An 8,088-nucleotide genomic window follows, 5' to 3' on the forward strand; every position below is an offset into this window, starting at 1 on the left:
CAGTGAAATGATGACTCCAAGGCACCTGAGTCTTATGGGAGTCAGACTTCAATGCCTATCTTCAATCTCCTCCTTCACACACAGTATGTTAAAACATAGAGAAAGCCTGAAGTTAGTAACTGATTTTCATTTCTCAAATGGTAAACCTATTGGATTAATAGAGGGCACGTGGGAGTGCTGTATGAGGATGGAATCTGAGGTGGAGGTGTGCAGCGATCAATTGGTGATGCCTGTCTTGGAGGGGCTTAGTAACATATGCCTTATATGTGTGTCATCTGTGGCCTCAATTCTGCCCCTCAAAAGGTCTGTTTTCCAATTAAGAGATTTGAATTAATCTGACCCATTTAATGAAATTGGAGATCCCATGTAAAATTCGGCCTGAGATCGTGTCTTTGTGTCTTGGCATAATGAAGAGTTTGGCTAGATTCCAGATCTCAGATTCCACTGTGATTTATATTTGCTGCCCTGAGGGCATCCAGGTTTGCTTTTGCTCTCTGAGTGTCCTATTTCCCAACCTGCAGGTGAACTGCAAGGTGGCCTGGGGCTCCTGGGAATTCACCTTGCTGGTCTCTGCTCTTCCACTGTTGTAATAGAGTCTGAGAATCCAACCCTCCTATGGGCACATGGTTTGTAAAGGGGCTTCAAGTGCTCTTCCCTCAAGGGGCTAATTCCAGTCGGTGTGCAAGCCCACAGCCTCAGGCGGCATACACGTAGGAATGCAGAAAGTTAGGGAGCAAGCAGGTGATCTAGGCTGGACCTAACAGAATATCCTACACCTGGGTAACTTATTTAATGTATAACTGATATCTTTTATGTATATGTGGCAGCTGGGGAGTAAATGTGGGCTGCAACTTTCAATCTATATATTTTGTGGTGAGGTGTTTGTCCTGTAGAGAAGATTTTATTTGGCTAACTGAAATAAAAATAAAGTAAGCTTTGTTTCGTGAAGTTAATAAACCAAGGCCAGAGCCTTCCTGAAGGCCTCCTCATTGAAAGAGAAAAGATGAGAGAGAGGGTTAGAAAGAATTAATTGTGTTCTTTCTACTCGAAGGCCATGTCTGGCTGTGATACTGCAGGCTCTGCATAGTGGTCAACACTGGGACCACCTGTCTTCCTGAGGCCCGCCCTCCTCCACACAGATGCTGTCCTTTCAAGTTCTCCTCCAGCAACTCTGCCACAAGCAGAGGGAACCCAGTGGTCCTCAAAGGCCCGCTGGTTGGTAGTCCCAGCTAACAGGGAGAAGACACAGCCTTCATCCCCGCACCCACTCCTGTCCAGCCTCTGTCAAGACCTCCATCATGACTCACACCCCAGCCACTGGAGAAAGATGCCATGGCTTGCTGCCAACAATCCAGGCATGGCCAAGCCTGCAGTCTCCAGGGGTTACAGGATTTCTGGGATATCTACTTAGGATCATAAAATCAGCTCTAAGGATCCAGCCTGGCAAGCACTTCTGTTCTGACTTGAGCACTCTTCCTGGCAGATGCCCCAGCCCACCCCACACTTGGATTGTCTTCGGAGCCTGGCAGATGGGCAGTGGGAAGGAAGAGCCACGGCAGCCAGAGCCCAGTTTTAAAAGGAATCATGTGACATATCGACACGGTTCCGAGTCAGAACTGGCAGAGAGCGAGAGATGCGCAAGCACATCGCAGGCAGAGATGGCTCTCTGCAGAATTGGAATTTGCATTTGGGTTTTTTTGTTTTGTTTTCCATTTCTTCCCACAAGGTCGGCCTCCCCTTAGAGTGTGAAGACAGAGTCACAGGAAGAAACAGTTCCTCCTATAGACCAGGCCACATGTCTGGACGTTTATCCTATCTTTGGTTTTGTGATACTCGGGGCAAGACACACTCCAATGATTACCCTTTGCTGGGAGGAAGTGGGGAGGTCAGGAAATGGCACCTGATGTGCTGCAACCACCCCCAGTAAGGTAGCTGAGCCTGTACCAGCCATTTTCCTGTCCCCTTCAGGAACGTGGAGAGCCAAGCTAAGAGATTCATAGCATCCCCATTTCAAAGGCTCTGATATGCCGCCTTGGACTTCTCAGGACCCAAGCAAGCCTGGAGGCCTGGGTGGGCCCCCACACCCCAAGCAACACAGAGGCCATAAATGGAGTACACTTATCCCCAAGGCTTTTTCTAGAAAAGGCCCAGTACTTTTCTAGAAAGAATCTAAGATCTGAATCCCGCCCAGCCCCCAGGTGAGCAGAGAGACCTGGAATTCCTGGCAAATCCTGATCAATGTTTGAGATCCCATGCATAGAGAAGCAAATTGGGTTTCCTGATCTCTGCCCAAGCCTGGGTGTTCTTTGGGGAGAGGTCCTGTCTCACCATCGTCAGCCAGCTTCTGCTCACATCACACCCTACTCTGGGGTGGGGGCGTGTACTGGGTAGCAGGTAGGAGTTCATTTGTAGCTCCTGATGAAAGACATACTTTTTTTTTTTTTTTTTTTTTTTTTAACTCTAGAGCCAGATACAAAGAGCTCCTACCCACTGGTTCATGCCCCTAAATACCTTTAATGGCTAAGGCTGAGCCAGGCAGAAGCTGGGAACTTTGCATGGTTGCCAGGAACCCAAATACCTGAGCCATCACCTGCTGCCTCCCAGGGTGCACGCCAGGACTGGAATCCGGGTGCTCTGATATGGTATGCAAGCATCTTAACTGCCAATCTAAACACCTGCGCTGGCATTGCTTTTTGTAAAGTCACAAGACCTTGTGGCTAGAGTCTCCAGGGTGACCATATTCTCCAAGTGACAACATTCAGATAAAGGCCGAGAGAGAGAGAGAGAGAACAATCCACAGAGTGGCTCTGATCACAGCAATACCATGGGTGAGGGCAGCTGTGGCCCCAGCTACTCCATGTCACCTTCCTCTCATGCTCACCTGCCACCTGCCCAGTCAACGCACCCACCCACCCTGTTCTGTACCCTTTCCTTGGTTCCACATACCCTATACCTTGATGTATGGCGAGACCTGCACCCTCACAATGCCACCTGCCCACTTAGGGTTCTACTTCCTCCATCCCACCCTCCCAAACCCCCCATTGTTAGCCAGGAGCCCTGAGGTGCTGAACTTCTGAGTACTCTCTGACTACAACAACTTAAGACACTCTTGTACCACATGAAGACTGAGTTTCCTCCGCAGATAAACATGTCCTGTCTTCCTTCAAATGTGCTAAAATAATAATAAAACAGTGCTAAGACACAACTGGCTTATGTCAGGATGGCTGTACAAAGTCGAAATGTCCCAGCGTTTCCACACTGCTAGTAATGGCCAGTGCCAGGAGCTCCCTGAGGCACTCTGCACCACACAGGCCAGGTCCTCTACCAGGATTCTGCCTAGGCTCTCTGTGGGCCAGTGACCATGGGCAATGCTTGACACGGTGGAGGTGTGGGGGCAGGAGGGCCCTGCATCAAGGTTAGCACTTGTTCTTGATGATCATTTGCCCATGCTCTGTTAGTTGTGAACATTGGAACTGTGCCCCTGGGACAATGCTTTGGGATGTGTCTTTCTGGTGAGTTCAAAACTGAACTGCATAAATGTAGGCAAAGGTGGAGCTGCCGTTGTGGCCTAGTAGGTAAAATTACCACCTGCAATGCCAGTATACCATATGGGTACCAGTTCAAGTCCCAGCTGCTCTACTTCAGTGGGTCCAATGTGCCTGGGAGAAGCAGCAGCAGATGGCCCAAGCATTTGGGCCCCTGTACCCACATGGGAGATTCGATGAAACTCCTGGCTCCTGGTTTTGACTTGGTCCATCCCTAGCCATGGCAGCCTTCTGGAGAGTGAACTAGCAGATGAAAGATCTCTCTGTCACTCCTTTACTCTCTGTGACTCTTTCAAATAAATCAATAAACCTTAAAACGAAAAGATGGGCTAAGGTATAGGAGAATAATACTTTCAACCATCAACAGCCACTTGTATGTTAGAGTAAGTAAACAAAGTTTTTCTCAGGGAACGTGAAAAGAGCCCAAGGTGGCACAGTAATGCTGGAGGGATGCTGAGGGAAGGAGGAGTTAGGAGCCCAGGTGGGGGGACAACTTCAGGTCACCTCATCCTACACTCGCTGGAGCCCTACTGATCTGCCGCTGGCGTTTTAATGACTTCATTTCAAAGTGCAGTACTCCCTGAATGCAAAAATAACCCCTTGAAGAAGCAAGAAAATGTCACTGTCCCACTCCCCACCACCCAAGGTGGTTCCACAGGTTTCCACTCAGCAGCCTAGTAACCATGGATATACCCTGGATGGTGCAGGTGGCAAGGATGGCAGGACACCTGCTAACCTGGAGCCCCACACTTGGGGGTAGCATTTCCTTAGTTGAGCTGCTTGAGTTATTTTCAGCCTCTAATTTCCCTCATCTGTGAAATGAGAATTCAATTACCTGCCCAGTCAGCCTCACAGTTTAATGAAAGATCAGAAGCGAGCCAGTGCCAACAAGGCCTTGTAACTTGTGAATGGCTCTTTGAACATATGGTGGGATGATAATCTGCTCTATTCAGAAAGGGGTAGAGCTGGGTGTGGGGAGAAGTGACTCAGGCAGCTCAGGATGGGCGTGAGGGCTGCAGAGCCAGGCAAAGACTGAAAATAGAACCCTTTGCAGAATCCCAGGGCCACACCCCGGAGCAACAGGCAGGCAGGGGCTGCAGGCTGGCAGAGTCCCCGGCTACCTGCTCCCCGATATGTGTGGCATGTGAGGCCAGTCCATGCAGCCCGAGGCGGCCACATGTCCTGCCAGGTCAGTGCTGGCCCATGACCCATAGCTCACCAGAAGTTCAGGGTGTTGACCATTCCTTTGAATTCAACCAACTTTTTCCACAGTTCTGCTTGCTTGCTGCCAACTGCTGCCCTTGGCCTGTTGCCTGCATTCCCTACCAGCAAAATTAGTCCTCAAATAAAATCTACAGAGCACATTGGTTCTAGGGACCACAGGCCCTGGTTGCTGGTGGAGCCAACACCCAGCCCTTCCATTCCGAGGCAGGTGACAAGGCCTAGTACCCACAGGATGGAAGCCCTTCCAAGGGCCAAGGGCCTGGCGGCAAGCTGGTCTGTCTGTAAGCTGGCCCGTCTGGATGTAGCTAGGCAGAGAGTCGATGTTTCACAAACAAACGCTCTTCCAAAGCATTCTTGTTGCTGGCTCGTGCCAAGGAAAGCAAGGTCATCGCTCCAGGAACAATGACCTCACTGGGAAAGCAGGCTCCCCAGCCCCGCACACAAACCCCACAGCCCCACGTACCCTGGGAGACCCAGTGTGTCATGAAAATCCCCACTGGGCACTGCTCTGCAGGAGCAGGTGGTCAATATGACAGAGACTGGGGTCTGGGACAGAGATGTCTCCAAAAACTCCCAACTCCAGGATGAGGAGTGAGTGGAGGGGCTTTTCAGTCTTAGGGTCCTGCCCTTGTACCATCACATAAAGAAACCAAAACAAAGCCAAAGCAGTATGTGTTCTCTCCCACTGCCCCAGGTTCCCCCCCCGCCCTCGCCAAGGCTCTTGCATGAGTAAGGCTGCCTCACAGCTACTAGGAGCTGGGTGCTGTTGCAAAAATGTTCAGCTGGCTCCTGTTTCATTGCCCCATCTGCTACTTGTTCCTCTGCGGGATGTGGCAAGGACTGGGGAGAAGGAGGCAGGAAGTTGGCAGCAGGGATAGGCATGCCTGTTGATATTCTGGCTCTTTATTCCCTGCTCTTGCAGTTTCATGGGGATCCGTGCAGAAAGCCACCCCAGTGTCTGAAAATGGGGAGACACACCACAGGTACCCTGGACTCTGGACTGGGGGCAGACGCACCTGCAGCAACCCAGGTTTGTGCGAGGGTTCCTTGAGCCCTCAGGCTGATCCCTCACTTCTGCCTAGACCCTCCAGTGGGGAGGTGGCAGACTTCCTCGTGTAAAAGCAAATGCAGCCGCATTCACCAGAGCAGGTCTTTATTATTTACACGAGCCCAACATTGCTAAAAGTGTATTCAGTGCTGAAAGTGCCTTGCAGTCCTGCAAACAAGGCCAGGAGATGACGCTTCCATTTACCCTTGTGCTTTGCAGAAACTTAGAGAGCTAACAAGCTTGCCTAGTGGTGCCAGGCCAGCACAGGACTCAGACATTTGGGCTGTGGAGCCCACAGAACATACATGTCCAATTTGTACACTGCCATGAGGGACCCCCCCCCCCCACCGCCCGGCAGCAAATGCTACGTGTCCTGACACACAAAGACAGCACTGTCTGCTTATTCCTATGGGCAGCTCCTCATAGGAGCAGCATTGACTCAAAAGTTTCAAAGGCTGAGCTCTCACTGGTGACTATATGCAACTACATAAAACTATGCACAAAGTGCTTCAAGTGCTAATGGAAAATGGAATTAAAAGATGCGTTTTTTTAGTGCAAAAAACTTTTTTGAAGTCTACACATCATGTTTTCACACTATGTATTTTCTGTAAACTCTTCGAAATCTCCTCTTTTTTCAAGATTTGTTGATTTATTTGAAATTCAGAGTTGCAGAGGGAGAGATATTCCATGTGCTAGTTTACTCCCTGGTTGGACACAATGGCCAGGGTTAGACCAAGCCAAAGCCAGAAGCCAGGAGCTTCATTCAGATCTCCCACATGGATGACAGGGGTCCAATTACATGGATGGGAGAGGGATGGGAAATGTAGCAGCCAGGACTTGAACCAGTGCCCATATAGGGTCTGCTTTAACTCACTACATCATGATGTAGGCCCCTGAAGACCTCTCTTATACCTACTCATAGATTCCTCTTTCTTTTTCCTTTTACTTTCTGAACTGGGTCCTGAATTCCAGCCTTGGGCACAGCCAAATAAAGAATAGACCTGGGTTGAATGGCATGATATTCTGCCAGCTCTAACAACGGACCAGAAATGGTCTCCCCAAGAGACTGTTCAACCCATCTGGACAATAAGTAGCTGGACTTTATACTTGGTATATGTTTACAAGGAAAGAATCTTGATTGAATTTGAACTGTAATACTGCATCAAGGTGGAGGAAGCCACCAGGGGGGAGGGGCGTGGGGGGGATTCCCAGAGCCTATGAAACTGTAACATAATGCAAAATAATTAATTAAAAAGAAAAAAGAAAAAAGAAAAAAAAAGAGTAGACCTGGGACAATTGGAGCAACTCAAGTGGGTATGCCAGGTGGATAAGGAGCCATGGAGCATCCATGCTGGTTTCTTGATGGACCAGGCCTGCTGGAGTTACAAGGTGGACATCCTTGTTCTTGAGGCACCAGGCATACCCCTAGACCTTTGTACAAATGTTGGCATTATGCTTTTGACCCATTCCACTTACTATTGAAACAGGTGAGTGAGGTATGCATTGTCTCTCAGTAAAAAAACATCAAGTAACATCTGGAAAAAAAAAGCCGTCTTCTGCCTTGCTCTTTAATCCAGACCCTCTCACCACTGCTGTCATTAAGGTAGCATGATCATTGCTTACTTAAGTGGCCACAATGGTTGGTGCTGCAATGATCCAAAACCGGGAGCCAGGAACCTCTTCCGGGTCTCCCACACAGGTGCAGGGTCCCAAGGCTTTGGGCTGTCCTTGACTGCTTTCCCAGGCCACAAGCAGGGAGCTGGATGGGAAGCAGAGCTGCCGGGATTAGAACCAGCACCCATATGGGATCCCGGCACATGCAAGGTGAAGACTTTAGCAGCTAGGCTATTGTGCGGGGCCTGGCAATTAACTTCTAAGCAGTGTGGTAGTGGCAGCGGGAAGTTCTTGGCACTGTATTTTCAATTTCTCTGAAAATCTGGGATTACCTCAATGTTGTTCTCTGTTTTAAATTGACAAAAAGCGAACTTTCAAAACAAACACAAGCCTTCCAAGGAACATTCCTCTTAGGTTGCAGACCCCCAGGACACATCTCCTGACCTGTGTTCTCACAAGCACTAAAGCGAATGTTTTTGAAAAATCTGGTCACATCCCAACCAGAGGACCTGCAAAGACAGGTCCCCTGAGCTCCCAGGAGTGTTGGACTCCCCAGGTCTCCTCCTCATCTTCACCTTGGAGTTCCAGCAGAGAAGGTGACATGGGGCACACAGCCAACGAGTGCTGGGTCCCTTAACCTAAACCCTCATTGCCCAG

The sequence above is a fragment of the Ochotona princeps genome, chromosome 9, assembly GCF_030435755.1.
Source record: "Ochotona princeps isolate mOchPri1 chromosome 9, mOchPri1.hap1, whole genome shotgun sequence".
NCBI lineage: Eukaryota > Metazoa > Chordata > Mammalia > Lagomorpha > Ochotonidae > Ochotona > Ochotona princeps.